The sequence below is a fragment of the Xyrauchen texanus genome, chromosome 24, assembly GCF_025860055.1.
Source record: "Xyrauchen texanus isolate HMW12.3.18 chromosome 24, RBS_HiC_50CHRs, whole genome shotgun sequence".
Taxonomy (NCBI): Eukaryota; Metazoa; Chordata; class Actinopteri; order Cypriniformes; family Catostomidae; genus Xyrauchen; species Xyrauchen texanus.
Genome location: NC_068299.1, coordinates 13,188,977 through 13,215,954, shown reverse-complemented (window position 1 = coordinate 13,215,954; position 26,978 = coordinate 13,188,977). Strand labels below are relative to the sequence as shown.

The 26,978-nt window shown below is 39.0% G+C and overlaps 1 pseudogene; it reads right to left on the bottom strand.

Moving 5' to 3' along the window:
• Nucleotides 1–1,159: 1,159 nt before the first annotated feature.
• LOC127618304 (thyroid receptor-interacting protein 11-like) lies at nucleotides 1,160–25,080 on the bottom strand (annotated as a pseudogene).
• Nucleotides 25,081–26,978: the final 1,898 nt, after the last annotated feature.

Sequence of the window (26,978 nt, the reverse complement as noted above, 5' to 3'; positions counted from 1 at the left end):
ATTACAGGGAACAGACGGAGTTGACGTGGTCACACAACAGTTGGAATTCCAGACAGGGTTTTCCCCAGAGACCAACTGGTAGAGACAGACATTCCCTTTTGAGGTTAATCTGGTCCGATAATGCTCTAGACCACTGCCTCCATAAGCACTTCTAAATTACAGCCTTACTATTACATACTCTGCAGGAAAAAAGAAAACAGATGCAAAAGATCGTAAACGTAATGTCTAAAACGGCATCATTGAATATAGAGAAGAGAGATATGGAATAGTTCACCCAAATATTTTTATTATTTTATCATTTACTCACCCTCATACCATCCCAGATGTGTATGACTGTCTTTCTTCTGCTGAACACAAAGATTTTTAGAAGAATATTTCAGCTCTGTAGGTCCATTCAAGTGAATGGTGACCAGAACTTTGAAGGTCCAAAAAGCATAAAAGGGTAGCATAAAAGCAATTCATACAACTAAAAATCCATGTCTCCAGAAATGACATGATAGGTGTGTGTGAGAAACAGATTGATATTTAAGACTTTTACTATAAATCTCCATCTTTGAACAGCCCCAACCAGTAGGTGGTGATATGCACAAATAATGCAAATCACCAAAAAAAAAACACAGAAGTGAAAGCGGAGATTTATAGTAAAAAAAAAAAAAAGGACTTGAATATTGATCAGTTTCTCACGTGCCCCTATTATATAGCTTCTGAAAACATAGATTAAACCACTGGAGTCATATTGATTACTTTTATTCAGATTTATGTGCTTTTTAGAGCTTTAAGGTTCTGGTCACCATGCATTTGCATTGAATGGACCAACAGAGCGGAGATATTCTTCTAAAAATCTGATTCTTCTAAAGTAACTGATGAGAGAATTAAAATTTTGGGGTGAACTATTCCTTTAAGGATTATATTATCTACTAATGTTACTGAATTACATAACCGCCAAAGGGCCATAAAGTCTATTAAATGGTTATAATGAAAAATAAATAAATATGATCAAAGAAGATTTATAGCTTAAAACAGACTCAAAATATATCCAGAATATATTCCTTTCAAATGAAAAACTCCAAAGAGTGAAACCTATAAACAGCAGAGATGACAACTTTTAAGAAAACGCAAGCTGCTGATAGGATGAAGAAATAAGACATGTAAATATGAGAAGAGTTTATTCTTGCTGAAAAGAAAAACACTGTTGGGTGTCACTTTCCAGAGCTATCTTTCAAACCTCAAAAAGATTTATCAAGTTTAAATAACATCTGTGCAAAATATATACATAAATGTATAAATATGCCCTAAATGTAAATAATTAAATGCACCCAACTGTTATGAAAGATATAGCAATAAATAAAAGATAATTACTAAGGCCATTCTCTCTAAAAAAAATTCTTCAAACAGGGCCTCAAATGAGAAGGCATCTTAAAATTTGGTTGGGCTGCATTTGCGGTCCTCTGTAATAATAATCTGATTAATGACAAGCAATTTAAAAATGTACAGGTAATTTTCCATAGAATTTTTCCTTCCATCCTCTCATACATCTATTATTTTTGCAAACATTTTTTTCCCCAAACATTTTATACAATAATCTTTCCTCTTTCTACCATAGAGAGGTTTGAATATTGCAAATAAGTTTTAGTTCTTTCCAAGGTTCGAACAGTGGAAAATAAGACTGGTGTACAAATACATATAAAACTGTACACTAGCACAGTATGGGAATCAGTCTAAATCAGAGATAAAATTTCACTAATTGGATAATTGCTATTGTACTGTACCGACCACACCATACGGCCAACCATTCATGGGAGTATTTTCAAAGAGTAGCTTTGAGGTTTTTGCAGAGGTGGAAAAGTTTTAATAAATCTGATTGTATAGTGGAAAACAGTCAGCATGAAACAGTCTCTGAAAACACCTTTCTTTGTCTAAAAATGACAAGCTTAATGTTTGTAGGACATTTGCAAATGTTGAGAGAATGTCACAAGAGTATCCTACCCCAGTTTGCAAACTGAATTCGATTTTGTCCAACTTTTAGGCCTCAGTTTATTCACAATTCATGAGCAAGGTCAGCCCTTAAATGAGTAAATAAGTTAACCCATGACTCTTGTAGATGGCTTTAGTTGTCTGTTCCATCCATGAGGTCTTTTAGTGTTCTGATAAGCTAAAGTGCTTTGAGTGGCAGTACAGCTGGACAATCACTGCTTGAGCAGATCTTTCAGCACCGCCCTACCGCTGGCTTCAGCAGACACAGTTACAGGTGTGAATGTGGGCAGGGCATCTGAGATGGGCTTCATAAGAAGGTGGCCCCCTGCACCTTGAGAGCTGCCAGAACCTGCAGGATTGAGGAGGGGTACAGCTGCAGAACGGGGTGCCAGGAAGGGATTTGAATCTCCAGCACCCTTACCTGATCCTGAAATACCTGAAAAAAACATGAGCAGCATAAGAAAAGGGTCACGGTTACATAGGATGCAACAAGATTCCAGAGACAAGCATTGTTTGTCCATGCTGGATGCAAAACTGCAGTGAGACGCAATCACAGCCAATCAGAACAGTTCTCTCTGTTTGTGAGCATCCTTTTTATGATTTTCCACGTGGAACATGAGATATTTGCCATATAATATCCAGTGTTTCTCAGCTTCTACAATCATGCCACGTCCAAGTTTGATGTATAAAATGAGCACGGTTTTGGTATAATGAGAATTATTCTTGAAACACGAGCAGAACACATCTGTGTGTAAATGCATTTTTACGTAATTGTCCAAATTAACTAAATGGGACAATTTACGCAACAAACATTTTACTATTGATTTACACACAAATTTATATCAGCCACAACATTAAACCCACCTGCCTAATATTGTGTAGGTCCCCCTCATGCTAAAAAAAAACAGCGCCAACCAGCATAGCATTCTGAGATGATATTCTTTTCTCACCACAATTGTACAGAGTGGTTATCTGAGTTACCGTAGACTTTGTCAGTTTGAAACAATCTGGTCATTCTCTTTTGAATTCTCTCATTTCCGTCCACAGAACTGCTGCTAACTGGATGTTTTGTTTTTTTGGCACCATTATACCACGTAAATTATAGAGGCTGTTGTGTGTGAAAATCCCAGGATATCAGCAGTTACAGAAATACTCAAACAGCCTGTCTGGGACCAACAATCATGCCATGCTCCAAATCACTGAGAACATATTTTTCCCCATTCTGATGGTTGATGTGAACATTAATTGAAGCTTCTGACCCACATCTGCATGATTTTATGCATTGCAGTACTGCCACACGATTGGCTGATAAGATAATCACATGGTATGTTTGTGGCTTATCGGTGTATATAAGGCCCAGTGAGTTGTCTATGTGGGCAGTGCTACCCAGCACAATATAAAAAAATATAAACCAAAAAAAAAAAAAAGCAGTGACGCTCTATGCTAACGTGGCTGGTTTGGACAGACTTTTTATGTGATGTCATTAGAGGTCTGTAACCCAACCTGAGCCTGATGGGACCCGACAAACAGTCAGGTTTCGAGTTCATTTGGGTCAGTTTTTCCAAGTATGACTTCAGGATTGTGTCTGATTTGTAATTAATGAAAAAATAATGAGGCCCACCAAACTTGTTTTGCACACATGATATCACTCAGACATATGTGAACGGACGATTTGGCGGCAGTTCACACCGGACGCATTTTTGCACATCTGCACTGTTTTTAAATGTTTTCCTATGTTTTCCTGTTGGGTCAGATCGGGTTACACGGTCTCAGGCACGGGCTACATTTTAAGGCCTGTTTATACCTCTAGATGTCATACCTGATGCAGGTGTGCTTGGAGTACACCGGCCAGGTGGGGGCGCACTAAGGGGCTTGATGTCATAAACAGGCAGTTTAGGGGCAGGACGTGCAGGACTTGACTCCACTTCTAGAAACTTCACAAACATCTCAGAGAAGGACTGTAAAATACACAAGCATAAGAGGAAGGTGCACAATTCTAATGTGTGTGTGTATGTGTGTATAACTACTCACTGAATTGAGGTTCTGTGCATGTGTGGGCCTTTGTGGGGTGTTGGGAACACTTTGAACAGCTCTGCCACCAAGCCAACTTGAGACCCAACCGGTCATCCCACTCTTTCCCTCTTCCTGTAACAACTGCAGAGGGGAAGGTGGAGACAAGAGCATGACTGCTGTGTGCTTTTTCTATTTCCCTTTTTTATTTGTAACTAGTAAAAATATATATATAATAATAACGATAATCCTAGAGCAAATAGTTTTCCTAAAAATATATGTCCTCACATGGGGACAGCAGGAGTAAGTTGTGAAATTTAAAATAATAGCAAGCTATAGAAAGACATATTTTTTAATCAAATTGTTTACATTTCTAGGTGTATTATTTGGCTTGATTCTACAGAATGTTACAATATTTGCTTTCTACTTTGGCAACAAAATCGCAATGTCCTCTCTTTGCACTGTCAAACAAACATGTGATAGTCTGTGCTGAAGCAACTTATCAGAAATTGGCATAATTAATTCTGATTCAAAGTAATGGCCAGCGAAATACAATCACCGCAAACCATGTTCAAATAAAATTGAGCATTATAAATTCTGAATCGAAGCACTGATTACCAATGTCCCATGTTTGCCAACCATGATGAGTGGTCCAAACATCATCTGCTGCCTTAAAATATAATTTTCGTCAGATGATTGAAGTGAATGCACCTAGCTGCATAGGAAAGATATAGGATGCTCCCATGCCCCCTATTTAGTTAATGACTTAACCTCCAGTGTGCTGTCTCTCTGCATTGGTCTCAGAACACTTCAAAATGCATCTTATTTTCTCCATATAAAGCTTCTGAATGCAATTTGTTTCTGAATATGAAAATGCACAGTAAATATAGGATTTCTAAGGAAAATAACAGTGCCATTGTCCACTATAGCAGTCATTGTGTTCAACAGCGTGCCTTTTTGCAATTAATTGCTCAACTTTAAAAAATTGCATATCGGATGAAACTTAAGACTAATCTATTGACTCAAACAGTTTAAATGTAAAAACGTAATTAGGTTTCTTACCAGTTTTATTGCCGTTTCTCCCAAAGACAAATACTGCTGAGATCGGCGTGATGTTGTTTTGTCACATGACTTGGTACATCAAAAGTTTAACCCTTTACCCATTAGTGTTATGAACTGAAATCAGTTTAACTTATTATGCAAAGCGTATAGCAAAGACAAAACACACACAGTCCATGCATGAGGACACTGGGTCACATGAGGTTAAAATAAAACACAGAATCTGACCCCAGAGTATTCGCCTTGATTCAACAAATTCAAATGTAACATTTAAAAAAAAAAAAAAAAAAAAAAAAAAAAGAGCAAGATTATTTTTAGTCTTCAGGGTTGTAAACACAGAGGTCTTAAGTGGAAAATGTAATGTGTAGCATTAAGAAAACTATGTGAGTAAGATGCAGGGAGGAGTGGGGAAAGAAATGAAAGACAAAAAAATTGGTTTGAAATGGAAAATGGATTGTGTGACCCAGAAACACACATATATTTACTTTCCTTCTCTCTCTCTGGGCTGTTGGGTAACTGCTCACCACTGGCTGAATAGTTGTAGTCTCTCCTGCCAGACTCCATCCGACTTCTACAGGATTGGGTAAGGAAATGCTTTTGGTGCAAGGTTGGCAAGGGGCAGTCATATAATTCAGTCTTTGTCTGTCTCTCCCTCTCTTTCTCTGCATGTCTAACATATATGATTTCTGCCTGTCTGTCCCCATCTCTCTGCCTCTTGCTTATTTTATCTGCCCCCTTTCCCCCCCGTTCTACTAAACCTATCTTGCAGAGTTGAAAAACAAATTTTCTTGGCATGGTATTTATATATTAACAAAATTCTTTGCAGCATATTTTACATAAACTTCTAGACAATTACAGCACAATTCGTGACAGATAGAGGAACCTCATAAATTGTGACCTTACAGGATCACACCTAAAAGGATTATCATGGCCTTCCCTAGAACCAATGAAGCCACATTCAGCTTTTTCATCACATCTGATCAGTCACTCACTCCTATTGAGAAATTCACCCTTCATCCTCCTGTTTCTTAAAACCCCCCGAGGACACATAATTCAGCCCCAAATTCAAAAGGATAAGCCCAGTTATTCAAACAGAAAACAATTCATTAGCACTCAGCCAAATTAACAGGGAAACTGACGTGTCATTTGGCCATCCTGCCTAGAGCAGAGTTCTCCTTACCCAGATTACCAGCAAGGATCGAATGCAATTTGAAGTCATCCCTCCAAGGACTCTCAACTGGGAGCTTTATCAAAAGAACCAGCATGGGCAGCTGGTGAATTGTGCCAAATCAAACACATGAGCTAATATGAGTTAAAAACTTTTTTAACATCTGATAAAACTCTCACACTCACATCAAACAAGAGATCATTTGAAAAGAATGCAATTAAAGTTCATTGAAAGGGTCTGGCAGAAAAAAGTGAAAACAGAGGTCAAGTATTAAAGCTACACTTGTTTATGTCACAATTCAGGGGTGAGACAAGGTCTGGAGAAGAGCCAGATTTAAGAGAGATGAAAATAGGGAGGAATTTCACAAAAGGGGTCAGATAGAAAGGATGAGGAAATGATGAACAGCAAAGGAGGGTGCTGCTCCTCATGACAAATTGGACATAAAGATGTTTGATGATGTAAGCATGCAGCCATGTGTGGGTGTGTGTTGAGGGAGGATTTTTGTGTTTAAATTAATAGTTGTTGTTTTAGTCATTATTTACCCTAATGTTGTTAAAAACCCATATGACTTCCTTTGTTCCGTGTACTACAAAAGGTAAAATTTTTCTGCCCAATCTTTTTCATATTATAAAAGCTAGTGGTTGTCAAGCTCCAAAATGACAAAAAAAAAAGCACCATATAAGTATAATCAAAGCAGCCCACGTCACTCGTTTGCTATATGCCAAGTCTGACCAAGTTGCTTTGCCAAGCAACTTGACAAAATTGTGCAAGGAATAGACTGAAATATAAGTCATTATTCACTGATAATCTTCCCTTCCAAAGAGCTGTTAACTGCAGCGACATGATCACGGAGTCAATAAACTGATTTGTGAACAAATTCAGAAAGGTTTTGTGAACCGGATCGATTAACTTAATCAATTAATAAAGAGTGATTCATTCACAAACTGGACATATCAGTTAATAACAACTTAAATTTCAGTCTGTTCCTTTCACAATTGCCATCACATGTCTTTAGATATCTTTGTTTTTGATGGAGTTTGTTTTCTTCATTTTTAACCCCAGTCCCATTTCTCCAGGATAAGGCAAGGATAATGTTAAAAAAACGTACATTATAAAGTCATATGGGTTTGCAATGACATTAGGGTGAGTAAATAATGACAGAATTTTAGTTTGTTGTTTTTTTTTTAGTTGTTCTATCCCTTTAAAGTGGCTATGCAGGTTTACAAAGAATGAATGTAGAGGGGAGGATAAAAAGAAATTAACAGTGAGAGAGCTCTGACCTACCTGGCCCACCTCACCTCTGTCCAATCCAAGCACATTACCCATAAGTCTCAGCACCTCAGAGCGTTTGTTTCGGGGGGTATGAAAATAACCCAGGTAAAGATTCTTCATCAGAACTCTGTATCAGGAGTTAAGTTAGTTGACGATATTTCACAGGAACACTCTTTTAAAAATATTTTCATTTAAATAAACATGAAATAGGTTTCCAAAGCAGACTGTGTTTTGGACTCACTTATCCACTTTGCCTTCTGTGGTGTTTAGAAGGTTCGTCAGTTTCCACTGAGCCTCTTCCAACATCTCCTGCCTCTCATCCACTTTAAAATGCAAAAGTGTGATTATTAGTAGTTTACAAGACAGGTCTCTCTCAGGTACTTCATTCATCATTGCTGTTATAGTGGGGGGTCATGACCAGAATATACAGCTGAATAAGAATATAGTACTCTCAAGCTCAGCTCCATTTTTTTAAAATCTATTTTGCAGAATTCTGCTGATTTTCACTCCTAATCAGAACAGAAAAAACAAGCCCGGATTACGCATGGGCCTGGTCAAGACTTATGGGCTAATTCATAAAACAAACAAATAAAGAAATGTTCGCTTAGCTAATATCTGGCTTAAGAAATGGCTGTGTCTAAGTGTGTGTGTGTGTGTGTGTGTGTGTGTGTGTGTGTGTGTGTGTGTGTGTGTGTGTGTGTGTGTGTGTGTGAGAAATGCAGACAGGGATTTCAAGAGAAAGCAGTATGAGACTTTGTTATGTGTTAATGCAAACAGCAAAGAAGTGTTGTTTGTATAGAACTAGCAAGCATGTGTGCGTGCACCTTAACATAAGCAATAATGACAGTGGTATGGGGTTAATTGGGTCTGGGAATGTCTCATGTAATAAGAGAGAAGTGTGTGATTTCCTCTAAATGCCTTTATATCAAACACCCCTTTGCTGGTTCACACCGTTTGGCAGTTTTGCTCCTGAGAACCCTTTTCCTCTGAGACTTTACCTCTTGAGACCACACTACATTAGCTGTGCAATAAGAGTGAGTGAGCTCCTGTCTGTGCAAAACAATCTGGAATGTCTGTCGGCTGCACTTGTGCTTTTGCTAAGCAAAAATGTGCCCACACTCTATCATTCTGTCTACGTTCTCTTCAGTTGTTTCTTTGACAGATGTGGTAAAAATCCCAGCCTCATCCCCCACCCTCTCAGACAGACAGCCCCATATTGTTGATTTGGGGCCTGATAGAATATGGAGGGAGAAGAAAAGGATGTCTAAGATAGAGAGAAAGAGAGTTGGATAATTAGAGACAGGTTGGATGGAAAATTGAATCTTTGTCAACTGGCATGCCTTAAAATCATCTCTCCTAGAGAAAGGTGAGGTTAAGGAATGCAAAATATCCATACTATCTACAGACCTGGCTGCTTTCTTTATTTCCCTCACAAACACACACTGATATAGAGCATGTATCTTCCTTAATCCCTGCATAGTTATAGATCACAATTAGAACACTATATAAATCATAATGCACAGTGTCTCAAAGAGTCTGATATAATGTAATGAATTACATTTTCCTATTCCTATTGGCATTCAAAAGACTCTGAAGGGAAAAGCTGAGATGTTCAAGGAAAAGTACTTGTGCCTTGATTTTAACACTGTAGGGTTTTCAGGAAATGTGTCTGGTCTGGTTTAACTCTTGAAATTCTGTAAGGTGTTTATGGAAGGCGGTGGCATTTTGACTCACCTTGTTTCTTCATATCTTCTATCTGTTCCTCTTTGAGATCCAGCTGGTCTGTGAGTCGGGAGGCCGATTCTAAAGCTGCGTTTGCTTCATCCAAGTATATCTAAAAATGCACACACAGTGATTCAGAATTAACACACATCCTTGTGTCAAGCACAGCACAATGCAAGGAGGACAAAGTGTGTATGTGTTGTACTAACCTGCAGAGCCGCTGTCTTGTCTTCGAGATTCTCTGCTCTCTTTCTCCATTCTGTCTTCTCTCATTTGAGCTTTTCCAGCTCTGCTGAGTACATGGCTTTTTCCTCTGTAAGGAGAGAGACAGATGTTAAACTTCCAGTTTAAGAGAGTAGACTTATTCTGGATTCCTCACTTAATGCAAAAATACTCAGATCTAATTGCATCAACCCATGCAGGAAAGAATATATTCTTCATCAGTTATTTTAATGAAAAATACATTAATTTTACATTTTTAAAAGTTAAAGCATGTAACTTCTGCACACCAATATGCCATTGGTTCATACAAACAGATCCCACCCCAAACTCACTCCATTGGTACAAACTCATTACACTCAAACAAACAGAGCAATGTTTTGACTGTGGCACAGAGCTACAGTCTTTACAATTTTTGTAAAGATATAAACCTACGAATGGTTAACTTAAAGTTGTCCCTGCACAATAAGCTGGGATAGAAAACATCAGGAAAAAAATACTCACTTCACCTTTAAATACTATAGTCTATACTCACAAAACCATACAATAAAAGTAACAGATATCAACATGTTTATTAAAATGCAATTTCCTCAACAATGTTCATTCAAAACACTCTTGAATCTCTTGAGTGCCTGGTAGCGAGTTTGCGCCCTTGCCTTGTTGAAACTGCTCTAGCACCATCTGCAGGTTAGAGAGCGAGACTGCATACTGGTTGATTTGATCCTGAGAGGCACATAGCTGAATAAGAGCTTCATCTCTCTGCCTGACTGCACCATTTAACTGCTCCTGAAGAGACTCCACCTGCAGACTTGCCTGATGACTACACACACACACGAACACAAACATTGGTGAAGCTTAATCAATATACCGACAACACTGAAAAAACATGATTTGGTATGAAGCAGAGTTTGGTTCTTTGGTTGTTGTGCAAGTGTGAAAATGCAGGGCATGGAATGGAACTCTGGTTTGGACCAAGCAACTGAACCAAGCCTGAAAACAGCCTTAAACAGACAGTCCTTCTGACTCTCACCTTGTGCTCTCCACTGCATTGGAGGACAATGCCAGCCTCTCTTCCAGGAGTGCCACTCTGCATCTCAGCTCGCCCTCTCTGTTCTCAGCCGCCAATGCTTCACGTGTGTACGAATCTTCAATCTCTAATAGGTGATTACGCAAACGTTCCAGCTCCTGCTTTAGCCGTTGTTCCTTATCATGTGTCTGCTGCAGCTAAGCACAAAAAGAACATAGGAGAATGTTTGTGTGCATGTACATGCTGACAGTAATTCACTTCTACAAGCAGGATTATTTATTGTGTTCTATGCAATACAGGATATAAAGAATTGGAAGATGGGAAAACATTCAGTCCAAAACTACACTTCCTTAAAGGCAGTAAAGCATTGGAAATGGGTAATCTTATCCTCTGCTACCTCACTTTGCAGAACAGATGTCTCCATCTGCTTTTGTTTGAGAGCCATCATCACTTGGTCCCTCTCCTGCTGAAACAACACAGCCTTCTCATGCATGGATTTTACTTCATTCAACAATTGGTTTAGCTCACCAGAATTACCCTACAGCACAGACAGAGGTGGAACAGATCATATATGTAAAATCAGAGCACTCCTCACAGTTTACACCTTAAAGGGATAGTTCAGCAAAAAATTATAATTCTCTCATCATTTAGTCACCCTCATGCCATCCCAGATATGTATTATTTTCTTTCTTCTGCTGAACACAAAGATTTTTAGAATATCTCAGCTCTGTTGGCCCAAACAATGGAAATTAATGGTGGCCAAATCTTTGAATCACCAAAAATCACAAAGTCAGCATAAAAGTAATCCATACGACTCCAGTGGCGTAAGAAACAGATCAATATTCAAGTCCCTTTTTCTATAAATATCCACCTTTTACCAGCCCCAACCACTAGGTGGTGATATGAGATATATATATATATATATATATATATATATATATATATATATATATATATATATATATATATATATATATATATATATATATATATATATATATATATATATATATATATACAAACCTAAATATTAACCTGTTCACTTCATATTGCTTCTGAAGACATAACCACTTGAGTCTAATGTATAAATTTGTTGCTGGCTTTAAGTGCTTTTTGGAGCTTCAAAGTTCTGGCTACCATTCACTTGCATTGAATGGACCAGAGTGGAGATATTCTTCTAAAAATCTTAGCTTGTGTTCTGCTGAAGAAAGAAAGTCATACACATCTGGGATGGCATGAGGGTGAGTAAATGATGTTAGAATGTTCACTTTTAGTGCGTATATGTTATGAAAGTGCATTGGTGCTATTGCAGCTTAATTAAGGGGAAAGAGGGCATATTTTAGTTCTAAATGCACCAAAATGTGTACTTTTCATGAGTATACAATAAGTCAATATATTTTTTTGCAACTTGTCAAAAATGTAAAAAAATAAAAAAATAAATTACAATTTTTTTACGTTACTTTAAAACATAACCATTCAAAAAATTAAAGGGATGACAGACTCAGCAAAAACTGTTAGAGCCTGTAGGTGATGACAGATTAACTCTTTGATGTACAATGTAGCCTATAAATGTACACACTCAAAACACACACACACAAACCTGTTCTTTATCTATTAGCATTTTCTCAATTGCAGAGGCCTTCTCATTCACAGCACTGAACTGAAACTCCTGTTCCCTAAGCAACAATGAGACCTGCATGTTTGTTTCCTGCAGGGCACAGAATTCAGTCTCTTTCTCGCGAGCTTTTGCAGCTATCGTTTCATTCTCCTCCTTTAGCATCTTCATGTCAAGTTCCAGGATCAGCGCGCGCTCCTTCAGATTTGTGACAGCCTGCTTCAATACCTCGTTATCATTTTCACGGTTTCGTAACCTTTCACTCACCTAGTGTACACAACATATACTTTATTAAGCAAAAGATACATATAAAGAGAGATAAAGAATTTCTAAAATAAAACAAATAAAAAGAAAAAAAGAAATGGAAGGTGCAATCTTTGGAACGTAAACAGGCTAACTCTAGCTCATGCTAGACTGCATGTTTCAATAAAGCGGAGATTTAACTCCCCCTGTAGGTCAAACATTGTATGTCTTTTAGTTTTGCCCATCACCCTAACCAAAATTGTAATATCACCTGACTGAGCTGGACTCCCTTGGACTTAATGAGTAGATCTTTCTCTCTCATGGAGCGTTGCAGGGATTCTAACTTGTCTCGTGCCTGCTTGAGCTCCTCTGTATGGCTTCTTTGTTCACTCTCAGAAAGAGATGCATAATTCGATAAACGGTGGTTGTTTTCCTGGAGAGTTCTTATCATGCTGTCCTTCTCTGCTATTATTTTCCGCAATGCATGCAATTCCTGTTGTTGACTCTCATCTTGGACTGGTGGTGCTGCCCCCTTCAGGTTTAGAGATGCAAAAGCCTGGGTGACAGTTGCCGCAACTTCTGGTGAATGTTTTACACTGTCTAGCTTTCCAAGCAGGACATCTTTTGTGCTGCTCAGCTGGCTGATGGTCTGCTGCACCTGTGCCAGCTCCTGACCCAACAATCCAAGCTTTTTCTCTTTCTGCTCATAGCTCTGAATAAGTCTGGTGTAATCCACTGAGAGCTTGGTGCTGCAGTCGCTGTCAGCAGACACCTGACCCTGCAGCTTCAGCAGCTCCTCCTGCAGGTGAGCGGATTCATGCTGCATGTTCCTCACTGTCGTGATCACCTGCTGTTTCCACTCGTCCATTTTCTTTACTTGCTGTTTTAGAGTATTGCGCTCATGTAGGAGCTCCTCAAACTGGTTGCTGCTGATGCCCCCTGAGCCACCGCTCATGGCATCACTGCCACCAGATGTCTGGAGAACAGAGAACAAAGTCTGACATTTCTGAGTCAAGGCATCAATCTCGATATCCTTCTCTCGGATAATGCGGGAGAGGTTTTGAATGGTCTCACGGAACATCTCTTGACTGCCTGAAGGGTCCCTCATGGTTGAGAGGCGCTGGTTTTCTTGCTGGAGTTTCAAAAAAGCCGCTTCTTTATCTGCAACAATGGCCATAATTCGATGGTAGTCTGAGCGCAGCTGGCTGTTCACACAGGTTTTCTCATTGAGCACAGCCAGGACCTGTTCTCTTTCCACTTCATAGGCCTGCAACTGCTGCTGCAGGTACACAACATCCTGGCCATGCCCGCCAGACACTCGAGCATTAAGTGCCTGGATTTCTAGATCTTTTTGCAGCACCATCTGCAAGAGTTTTCCCAGCTCATTTTGAGAAACCACAAGCTGGCCGAGCTGTTTAGTAAGTGAGAGGTTTGTCTCATTTAGCTGGCTAATCTCAGTCTCTTTCTCCTTGATGCCTTTCACAAGTCTCTCAATCTCCACCTTGGACAGGTCATGTTTCTCATTACCATTTTCACCATTCAGTGACTGGGACTTGTCCTCTTGTAGAGACTTTCTACAGACTATGTCCCTGTGTACTTAGCCCCTCCACTTCAGACTGAAGCCGTGTGATCTCTTCATCCTTAGCACTGATGAGTCTTTTGTAATTGAGTGAGCTTTGGTCGTATCTTAACCGCGCTTGCTCTAGTTCACTCTGTAGTACCTGTAGAGAATGTTGGCACCGTAGCACTTTGGCCTGTTGCTCCTCTGTTACTGCCCTCAGAGCTTGGACTTCATTTTCGAGTTGACCTCTTTCAGCTTTGACCTGATTCACATCTGTCGCAAGCTCTGTGATGATATCCAGCATCCTTGGCTCTGACATTTGCTGCGGTCTGCTTTGTTGGTCCCTCAGATGGTCAATCTCTTCTTTAAGATGGCTGTTTTCTTCCTTCATTGCTCCAAGCTGCTTGTCCTTCTCCTCCAATGACCTTCTCAGAGAATCACATTCTTGTGTTGCCCTCAAGACACTAGTCTCTAACTCCTGATGTTTTTCAACATGGGTGTTCTTCTCCTGCAGAAGCTCTGTGAGCTGTTTTTGGTCAGACACAGTGATGTCCAGCATCTCGCTGGTGTCTTTGTGGTCAGAGACCATCTGTTCAATCTCACGTCTCAGCTCTGCAATCGTGAGATCTTTCTCCTCATTGAGTTTCATCATTCGCTCATGTTCTGTCTGCAATGCAGATGCATCCATTGAGCATGCTCTGGTCAATTCATCAATGGTATGCTGGTACTGCTTGGCCTGATCTGATAGTCTGTTCTCAGCTTGACTTAGCTCAGATTCTAACTGGCTCTTCTCTAATTTCAAGGATTCAATGCAAGTGTCATTCTCCAGGGACACTCTGCTTGGAGAGACCTGTGCAGCTTGGACCTGCCTTTCCAAGTAGCATATCTTGTCTGAAGCCTGAGTGCTGTCTACTTTCAGTTTCCTGTTTTCAATTTTCAATTCAAAGTCCTCCGAAACAGCATTCTCATAGGAGTATTTCACTTCTGCCAACTCCATCCTTAAGTCCTTGAGCTCTCTATCCCTCACCTCAAGTACATTTCTCTGTCCCTCTACCTCATTTCCTTGCTCCACAGATTGATTTAACTCCTCTTGAAGAGCAGTAACTTCCATCTCCCTCTCTTGCAGTGCCCTCTTAAGGCTGGAGGACTCCTGTCGCAGCTCATTGCCCAGATCTTGTGACTTGCTCAACTTTTCCCTCAACTCCTTTACTGTGGTTTCCAGCTGCTGCTTAGCCATGTGCAGTTCATTCAAGGAAAAAGCACTCTGACTTATCTTCTCTCACTGGGCTTCCAGCTCCAACTGAAGAGTCTGTCTCTGATCACGAGAGACACTGAGATCTGACTGAAGATGGGCCACCTCTGCCTCTGACTGGCATTTAACTGCAATAAAATGCTTAAGAAAGAAAACAGATTAAGTATGCAGTATGAATGCATACTGCATACTTGATTTGATTCTGCATATCAAACACACTAAAAAGATCCAATCATTGCTATTAAGATTCTGTTTAATGAACATGGAACATAAATCAGCCTAAAACAGTGTTTCTCAACCCTGAAGGTACATGAATAGTACACAATTTCAAAGTCTCCCTTATCGGAGGCTCATTAGTCTTATATGATTAGCTCATTAGTAGAGACTGTTGGTGTGCCTCCAGGAACAGGGTTGGGAAACATCGGTCTAAAACAGACATTGTTACCTGTGTGGCCTCCTGGTTCTGCTTATCCAGTTCAGCAGTGAGTGCCTCTACATCAAGGTTGGCCTGTTTAGCGCCTGGTCTCGTCTGTCCAGCTGGCTCTTTAAGTCTGACACTTCCTGTGCCAGTTCTTTAGTACTCTCTGACTTGCCAGCACTGTCTCTCTCCTTGGACAGCCTCAGTTTCTCAACAAGCTCAAGCTGAGGATGAAGAAAACCAATTATAATTTGGGAAAAGTGTATGAAATAAATGTGGAAACAAAGAAAAAAAATGACCCTTTGCATGATAATGTCAGGATCCTTCAAAAAGTCTAGAAGACAAACTGTAATTTCTGTTAAAAAACAAGAAATTCATAATAGTCTGTATTATATTGTTAACTAATATAAACCTTGTCTCTCTCCACTTCTTCCTTCTCTTTCCTGAGGGCGTTTATAATAGTGTTAAGCTCCAGGATATCAGCATGTTCCACTTCTTCCTGAAGACCAGTCTGATTAAAATGAAACAGCATTACATAAAAAGTGTTGAATGAAAGGTTGGAGGACTACAATGTTCATTTGAATGTGTATAAACTTCTGAACCTTGTTGAGGAAGGTGTTAGCAAATGTACCTCACTGAGAATCTTCAATTTACCCATCTCTTTCACTGCAGCAAAAAAAAGCAAAAATTACAAAACCAAGCATGACAAAGCAGTTTATGAATTTGACATCAAGGGCAACACCTATAAAGGATCATATACAGGAGAACTTTATTATTAGAGGTCTCTATTGTGTCAATAACAATTTACAGTTTGATTGAGATGACAGCTGAGTAATTATGATTTCTGGCATTCTGTTTACCTGCCAAGGCTTTTCTCAGAGTTTGAATCTTATTGTCCTGTTGGGCTTTCAGCACAGACTTCCCCTCCTGTTCCTGGACTCGAGCCTGAAGTTCGTTAACAGACTTTTGAAGGCGACTATAATTCTGCAGCAATTCCGTGTTTTCTGCTGTAGCCTCCTCCTTCTCCCTCTCCAGCTCAGCCTTATGACGCTCTGCTTCCTTCAAGCTGGCTAACAGATCACTGTACTTTTTGTGCTGAAGCTCCACACCCTCCTGTAAAGACTGAATGGTAAATTGCAACTCTTGAAGTTTGGTGGACTGCATTTGTCTCTCCTGGGGAAACAAGGAAAAACAATGTTGAATGTAGTGGTCGACCGATACATTTGTGAGACCGATAAATCAGCCAATATTTGGTATTTTTCCCTTTTCGCTGATTAGTTTCTAAAGCTACGATGGCACCGAGAATCACCTGCTTGCATGTGAAGGAGCCATCTTAGAAATGTAAATGACCAATCACAGTTTGTTTTGTTTTTACTAGGGCTGTTGATTTAATGCTTTTATTCAATGCGATTAATTATATAAAAATAACATGTTAAACAAATGAACGCAATTCATCATGACCCAAGAACGTAATATGGAATATTTCTACATCAGAGAAATTCAAGCTTGAAGTACCACCTGTTTTCAGCAGGGGGCAGTAAGTGAAACTCCAGCTGAATAGGCAACACACAGCTGTTAAGAGTACAAACCAAACTCAGGCTTGCTTGACACCAGTGCCAGAAAAAGATGAAAATGTGTTCTTGCCTTCAAATACAGCACAACCTCCTAAAATTTTCTGACACAACCTCCTAAAAACACTGTGCTTATGATGCAATGCAACCACACTCTAAAAGTCAATCTGCCATATGTGTACATTTACGTGTCCTTATAAAATCTCTTATAATAAATCTATCTCTGATGGATTTACTAATTAAATTGCAAAATGGATTGCTGTGGCTTGAAGGCCAATGATAGGCTTATGTTCAATAATATGAAATAAATATTTTGCCCTGTAAAGCCCCTTCATGTCAAAGTTTTATTCATCTGCCACAATAATGTAATTAATTTTAATTATCCAAATTATTTTATATTACAACCCCATTTCACAAAAGGTTGGGACAGTATGCAAAATGACAATAAAACAAAAAGGAGTGATTTGTAAATTATATTCACCCTTTGCTATATTGAAAGCACTACAACTATACATTATATGATGCTTTACCTAGTGAATTTAATTGTTTTTATTTTTTTGTACAGTAATGTCAAATCAGATGATTGCAACACACTCCAAAAAAGTTGGGACAGTGGAGTATTTACCACTGTTAAACATCACCATTTCTTCTAATAACACTTATTTAGGCACTGAAAGTTTGTTAAGTTTAAAAAGTAGAATTTTCCCCCATTCACTCATTACTCAGGTCTTCAGCTGCACAATTGTATTGGGTCTTCATTGCCGTATGGTGTGCTTCATAATGCACCACACATTCTCAATTGGAGATGGTCAGGACTGCAGGCAGGCCAATCTAGCACTCTAGTGTGCATTAATGGCGCCCTCACAGATGTGCGAGTTACCCATGCCATGGGCACTGACACACCTCTGGTCCATACAGACACTGGCTTTTGGACCTGATGCTTGGATGGTCCTTTTCCTATTTGGCCCGGAGAATATGACGGCTGTGTTTTTCAAAAACTAAATGAAATGTGGACTCATTGGACCAAAAAAAAACAAAACATCTATTTACAGTTATTTAAATATAGCTTTTTATAATTATTTGATAATTACAAATTTACTTAGATTAATTGCCATCTCATGTAATAATTTCAATTACCGGTACAAATTTTAATTAATTGACAACCCTAGTTTTTACATGCCATCATGTTACTGCAATAATAATGTTAAAATGCTTGCGTGTTTCACTCTCCCTTTTCAAAAGCTTACTAGAACTTAACTGTCTTGTCTAATGATAAAAGGCAAATATCAATACAACTTCTGTTAAATACTGTCTGCAAATATGTGGAATTCTCCTTCAAACAGATTTCATTCTCATACCCCACGAAACTTGCACAAATCCGTTTTCTTCCTGTAGAGCACTCATATATATTTCTCTTAAGTGCTTTCATAACAGCCTGGATAAAAACCGTGTCCCTCTGACTAATAAATGTTGCGTGATGGACAGTCAGTGACACTCCAAGCAGACAATACAGGGTGTCTAAACTGAAAAGTCACGAGAATTCTACTCACTGGGTCCGAACAAGCTCATAAGCAACTTCAAGTAAAATCGCTTCATGTGCGCTATAAATAAATGTCATATTCAATGTGCAGAAATATACATACAGTTAGGTTGAAGTCATTCAAACTAATCTTTTAACCACTCCACAGATTTAATATTAGCAAACTATAGTTTTGGAAAGTCGTTTAGGACATCTACGTACAATTGTTGGAAAAATGACTTGTGAAAACTTACATTTACTATATCACAATTCCAGTGGGTCAAGTTAACTGTGCCTTTAAACAGCAGTCAAGCCTTTAGACAATTAGCTTCTGATGGGAGGTGTACTGAATTGGGGTGCTTTGCTGCAGGAGGGACTGGTGCATTTCAAGAAATAGATGGCATCATGAGGAAGGAAAATTATGTGGATATATTGAAGCAACATCTCAAGACATCAGTCATGAAGTTAAAGCTTGGTCACAAATGGGTCTTCAAAATGGACAATGACCCCAAGCATACCTAGTTTGATTCAGTCTTTTTGTAAGAAAATGCTATTGATAATGAACACATCACCCGTTGTTGCTGGGCTTCTGTGTGCACTGTTGCTGTTTCCTTCTTCCTATGGTATTACAACTTCTTTGTGCAAACAATTACTAAAATTGGAAGACTAAACAGAAAGCAGGACAAACTGCTATCTACCGTCAAATACACAAAATCTTAAAGAGTTTATTTTTAGTTTTGTGTGAATTTTTTAGTAAATAAAATGCTAAATAAAAGATTTTTTTTTTTGGACAATTTATGAATATATAATTTAATACTTACTAATATTGTTTGATGTATCTGCATTATTATTAGCCTATCAGCCACCCTGCTTTCTGGATATTGGCATCAGATATTAAAAAACCCATATTGGCCAACCTCAAGTTGAATGCCTTTTATTAAATAAAATTCTAACAATTCAAACAATCATGTATCTACTAAAATCTAGTATAAAAAAAAAGATCCGGACTCTCTTTTTAATAAACATCAGTGCTCCTCACCACTCTGAAGCTGCTCCTCAAGTTCCTCAATTCTCTCCTCATACTCTGCCAGATCATCTCTGTGCCGTTTTGTGATATCAGCCATTTTCTGCCACTGGGCATCCTGCAGCGCTGTAAGTTCGTGCTGGTGCTCATCCACCTCCTGTGCCATTTCATCTCTCAGCTCCTGATTGGGCCAAAGCACGTCAATCGGCTTAAAGGGATAGTTGACCCAAAATTTGCAATTCTCTCATCATTTACTTACCCTCATGCCATCCCAGATGTCTATGACTTTCTTTCCTCTGCAGAACACAAACAAAAATATTAAGAATAATATCTCAGCTCTTTAGGTTCATACAATGAAGTGACTGTGTGCCAAAACTTTGAAGCTCCAAAAAGCACATAAAGTGGATTAATTTATGGCTTTATGTGCTTTTTAGAGCTTCAAAGTTTTGGTCACAATTTACTTGCATTGTATGGACCTACAGAGCTGAGATATTCTTCTAAAAATCTTAATTTGTGTTCTGAAGAAAAAAGAAAGTCATACACATCTGTGATGGCATGAGGGTGAGGGTGAGTAAATGATGAGGTCATGATTGGGTTAACTAATCAGCCAATAGAATGAAAGTATATAAAACTCTAGTTGTTACAGTTCAAATGACAGATCAGTGGTTTTCACCTTGATTGTTCTTTGCAGTTTCAAAACTTCACCCTGGTCTCCATTTCCATCTGCTCCTGGAATCTTAGCTGCCTGATAGGTGCAAATGTAAAAAAAAAAAAATAAAAAATAAAAGAAGAAAAACAAAATCTCTAATTCCAGTTTAATAATTCTACCATGGTATAATGTTCATTATGTTTAAGTGTATGAAATAGTTACAACTGAAATGAGTCATTTATACGGCACTATTGGCACCAAACACAATTGCAATGTATTTATTTGAGTGGTCCAACTGGGGCCGGGATTGCCCGTTTAATGAAAAAAGGCAGTCGGGGTAACTTATTTGAAAACAGCCTGTGACAAGAAAGACACTTTGGCTGGGCTGTAACATTACCTCCTTGTCACACAGCCATTAAAAAGTCATTTGAAATTTGCGGTGCCACAGAAATGACACATTTCACCTTTAATAGTTGTTGGGTTCTGTGCGCACACTAGCAGACTTCTACCTGAGCCACTCTCCTCCAATGGGACACGTCAGCTTCTAGATGATGCACCAAACTGGACAGACGGTTAATTTCCTGTTGTGACCACAGGACATCACTGATGTCAACCTCATCACCATAGAAACCTTGATGGACAGCTGAGGGCTGCTGAAGGAAGGAAGAATTAGTAGTGGTAGTGGCAGCAGTGGTGACAGGGAGTGCAGCAGCATCAAAGGAGGAAAAGTGGGCCACGGACTGAGCGGAGCGCTGGAGTTTCTGCATCTCCTCCTGCAGACCACTCTGACGAGCCTTAAGGTGACTAATCTCCACCTTGACAAAAGCAACACAAACAATACCACATTATTACCATTTAAAACTAGAGTGAGAAGTAGAGGTTATCAGGTAAGCAGTGAGCACTGTTGTCTGTGTGTGGAAACAATAAGGTCATTTCAGTTCATACCTCTTTCTGTTGCAGAAGTGTTCTGTATTCCACTGACTGCTGCTTGACCTGAATATCTGCCACCTCTAGTTTTTCCTCCAGCTCAGAATTTATTCTCAGCAAGCGCAAACTATCAAGTAAAGGCAGACACACAAGGTTTTGTTTAAAGGGGGGTGGAAAACAGCAGAGACATGGCAATACAATACAATACAATACAATACAGTGCATCCGGAAAGTATTCACAGCACTTCACTTTTTCCACATTTTGTTATGTTACAGCCTTATTCCAAAATGGATTAAATTCATTATTTTCCTCAAAATTCTACAAACAATACCCCATAATGACAATGTGAAAGAAGTTTGTTTGAAATCTTTGCAAAGAAACAGATCATGGTCATGAGGATCTAGCATAGCCATTGATACGGTGTGCCCAGTTATTCACCTCAGATTTTTGTGTTGCATATGTAGTCTGCAGCTCCTGCAATCTACAGTCAGACAGTTGAAGCTCAGTTGCAGCATCTGCAGGAAAAAGAAAACACACTGCCAATAACTAAAGCCACGGTTCCAAAAAACCTGAGCATATATCCATTTATACAGCTCTATTTTATATAGCAGCAGCAACTCGGGGAAAACACTTTTTGTTCATGTAGATATATAATGATGATGATAATGTTGATGGTGACTAAAGCAAAAAATCACTTCTGTGAATTAATTGTCCAGCAGTTCCAACTCTTGATGAAGCCGATACACTGATAAACCACAAGACCTCATTGAATAAATAGGTTAACGGTGAACAATCCTTGCCAAGTGTAAAATGTACACATGTAAATATTCTGTTTAGTACAACCAAACACTAGCAAGATTGCATTTCCTGAGCAAACAGTCACACTATGCCTGTATGAATTGTTCATGGTTTCAAGAGATTCAGTCAATTGTTGGGTGAATGGCCCTTGAAATACCAACATTCCAGATGACATGTTATTTTAGATTGCAACAGCTGCACAACAGGGGCATGAAATCTTTATAACTGACAAATACTGTGGAAACATAAACATAATCCAATAATATTATTCGCTGACATATTTACTACTGTCAGTGTCAACACTGTAATGAATTTACAATTACTTTGTTCCCCTGAAATCCGGCATGGCAGGATTTTAGTTTAGATTCACATGACTAGCAAGAAACATTTACACACACAGAGCAAACTCTGTGTCAACCCTGCTAGCAAAATCTAGGCCTAATGCATACACAATAGTGACAAATGACATAACCAATTTTCATTATTTAATACAGAGGACCTGGATTTGTGACAGAGAGAGCAAATAATCTCATATTAAAGGGATAGCTCACCCCAAAATGAAAATGCTCTCATCAATTTCTCACACTCATGCCATCCCAGATGTGTACGACTTTCTTTCTTCTGCAAAACACAAAGATATTTAGAAGCATTTCTCTGCTCTGTAGGTCCATACAATGCAAGTGAATGGTGACCTGAAGTTTGAATATCCAAAAAGCAAAAAAATGCAGTATAATAGTATTGACTCCAGTGGTTAAATCCCAGTCTTCGAAAGTGATATGATAGGTGTGGGTGAGAAACAGATCAATGTTTAAGTCCTTTTTTTACTATAAATCTCCACCTTTGACCAGGCCCAACCAGTAGGTGGCACTATGCATAAAGAATATGAATCACCAAAAAAAACTAAAGAAGAATAAATTGAAAGTGGAGATTTATGTTTAAAAAAAATTTACATTTTGTTCATCATCATATTGCTTTTTTAAGATGTGGATTTGTTCACTGGAGTCTTATGGAGTACTTTTTGCTGCCTTTTTTGCTTTTTGGACCTTCACAGTTCTGGTCACCATTCACTTGCATTGTGAGAACACACAGAGCTGTGATATTCTTCTAAAAATCTTTGTTTCTATTCTGCAGAACAAAGAAAGTCATACATATCTGGGATGGCATGAGGGCGAAGAATGGCCAATCATCTAATAAACTTATTCTCAGAAATGCATGTGAATGAATGATCTAACAGGCAGGTCAATGTAATGTGAAACGTGTCTTAGGGTCTGTCTGCTATGCTGGAAGATGGTGATCAAACTTCTTTGTGTGCCATGTGTGTCAACTTCACCAACAGGGAAAGAGGCATATTTACTTCTGACACCAGCAAGTTGTTTATTTGTTGACAAACACTGGTAGTTATGTATTTCCACATATAGTCAACTATAAGAGAAGACACAACAAAGGACAAGGCAAAGACACCCATAAGGGTAATTCATTTCCAGCAGAGTTTGGTGTAATATATTACTAAGTAATTAATTACTGTAAATTACTTTTTCATTGGAAAACATTAAAGGGACTACTCTTAATTTTTCAATTACAATTCTATATAAAACAATAGTGAATTTAAAACCAAAATGTAACATCTAATGTTAAAATGTATGTTTTCTAATGTAATGCAGGCCACTTATATTCTTTGCCCAGTTCATTAATAAATTATTTTAAAGAATTAAAAGAACAATTTCATGTATATCCTTGTATTTTTCATCTGGTCAAGTTTGATAAGGGTTTTAGAAAGTAATTAGTAATAAGTAATGCAATTACTTTTCAGACAGAGTAATTAGTAATCTAATTACACTGTCTAAGACGTTATTAGTAGTTAGTAAATAATTACTTTTTAGAGTAACTTACGCTTTACTGATTACCAATCAAGGATGTTAGCCACTATGTAGAAAAATAGAGGAAGCTGCAAAATTAAGAACCTTTGTGGTTCTGCTGCTATAAGATCATGTGCTACAACTGCATGTCTAGTGCCTGCATGCAAACAATCGTTTAACACCGTCTTACTGTAACGACTGTAGCACATTATATAAGAGCTCTGCAGCATTCCATAACATATATAAAGGATGACAAGTAAAACTTAATTGCTTTGAAAGGCTGTAAAATAAACAAAATGATGTGTTCAAAAACCACATATGATAATAGCAATCATATCCCAACAATGTGATAAAATCCTTTACCGCACGTTTTTATTAAATGTTTAAATTGACAATCAAGTATCACTTTTATCCACATTCTAAAACTATATTAATGTATTCATATTCATGAACTTATCACTTATCGTCATTTGTGCACACCAAATGTATAATAATGACATATAAATGTCATGTGTAACCAAATTCTTATTGTCAATGGTCAATATATAATACACAAAATAATATCAACATCACCAGAAACAATATTTTGGAAAACACGACTTTATTGTCAAAAACACTTTAAAAATTGCTGAAAATGTATACATGGCAACTGATTTAAACTTCGTGTCTGTTATGAACTCACCTCCTACTTCCTCGGTGCTTTCCAGTAAAATATCTTTGGTAAAATTAGAGATCTGCCCGGAAAATGAAGACAAGCTTCCCCCGACCTGGCCGAGACTCTGTCCCAAGCCGGAGCCCAATCCCCCAAGCCAGGAAGTCATGACGGACCGGACCGGTTCTAATCGTTAATCACCGAAAGTGCCTTTCACACAAACAAACAATAAATGGACAACACAGACGCATACGATCGAGGGTTTCATAAACCCACAATAGCTAATAATAACTACTGGTTTATTTTAATAGGTTTAATCATTCTTAACAGGCAGTGATTCCACCTGTTTAAAGCTTCATGACATAAACGCCGCGTTATACTCGTAAAATTCAGGGGAACTACGAAGAGTTTGTCACCGGCTTATATCGACATATGGTCAGACAGATTTCGAGTTCGGGTTTGTGTTGGTTCGTTGTGTTTTTCACGCCGATAAATTGCCAACTCAACTGCAGCCATCACAGCTGGACTGATCAGCTGTCAAAGAGGACGTGGACGGCACGGAGCGATTGTGGGACGGTGGAGGACCAACATTAATCCAGCTCACACACTTCCCACCTGACCACAGCGACGCCGCTGGACAGAGTGAGTATTGCAATCTTGTCATATTTGTACGCAGTATAATGTTCCGATGTTTAACGTAATATCTCTCAGACAGAACGCTCTCCTTGTGTGTTTTTCTGATGGCAACCTGGTCTTTTATATCATATAATAATAATAATAATAATAATAATAATAATAATTAAATATGATTATATGAATCATGATCCCAACAGATATGATTAATATGTACCACCCCACAACCTGTTCCCTTGACCCCATTCCATCACACCTTCTCCAGGCCATCTCTCCGTCCATCCTACCGGCACTTACACACATAATAAACACATCCCTTCTTGCAGCCACTTTTCCCACTACATTTAAGCAGGCTCGAGTAACCCCACTGCTGAAAAACTTGCACTTAACCCCACACAGACAGAACACTACAGACCAGTCTCTCTCATCCCATTCATGGCAAAAACACTTGAAAGGGCAGTTTTCAATCAGATCTCCGCCTATCTCTCACAGAACAAGCTGCTGGATGACAATCAGTCAGGCTTCAAAAGTGGACACTCCACTGAGACTGCCCTGCTGTCTGTCATCGAGTCGCTGAGACAGGCGAAAGCTGAATCCAGATCATCCGTTCTGATTCTGCTGGACCTTTCTGCTGCCTTTGACACAGTCAACCATCAGATCCTTCTCTCCACCCTCTCTAAACTGGGTATCACTGGAACTGTGCTTGACTGGTTCAACTCTTATCTCTCAGAAAGGTCCTTTGAGGTAGCATGGAGAGGGTAAGTATCCAAGCCACACCAGTTACACCATCACTGGGACCCATCATCCAGTCACATGGTTTCTCTTACCACTGCTACGCTGATGACACGCAACTCTACTTGTCTTTCCAGCCCAACGACACCACAGTGACCGCTCAAATCGCTGCCTGTCTGGCAGACATCTCAGCCTGGATGAAGGAACACCACCTTCAACTCAACCCTGCCAAGACCGAACTCCTTGTCTTTCCAGCCAACCCGGCTGTTGAACGCAACATCACCGTGCAGCTGGGTCCAACTACAGTTTCGCCTTCCAAAACGGTAAGAAATCTAGGGGTAACCATTGATGATGAGCTAAATTTCACAGACCACATTTCAAAAACTGCAAGATCATGTAGATTTACACTCTACAATATCAGGAAGATAAGACCCTTCCTCTCTGTCCATGCCACACAACTGCTCGTTCAGTCCCTTGTCATAACTAGACTGGACTACTGTAACGCTCTCATTGCAGGCCTTCCTGCATGTGCTATTAGACCTCTCCAAATGATCCAGAATGCAGCAGCATGTCTGGTCTTTAATGAACCTAAGAGAGCACATGTTACACCACTCCTTGTCTCTCTCCACTGGCTGCCGGTTCATGCACGTATTAAATTCAAGGCCCTGATGTTGGCATATAAAACAGTCACTGGGTCTGCTCCAGCATAAAAACATTATGCAGACCCTAAAATTTATGCTCCAGCATAAAAACACTAAATACATTTATGCAGAGCTACGTTCCCACCAGAAGCCTGCGGTCGGCTAAGGAACGTCGCCTTGTCGTACCAAAACAAAGAGGCACCAAAACGCTTTCCCGGACTTTCAGTTTCATCATACCACGGTGGTGGAATGACCTTCCCAACTCAATCCGGGAAGCTTACTCACTCTCTATCTTCAAAAAACTGCTAAAAACACATCTTTTCCAAAAGCACTTAACCGGTCACTAAAAAAAAAAAAAAAAAATTATTTACATTTCTTGTTGCACTTAAATCTGTTTTGTATACTATTCTGATGATAGTGAAACTTTGTAATATG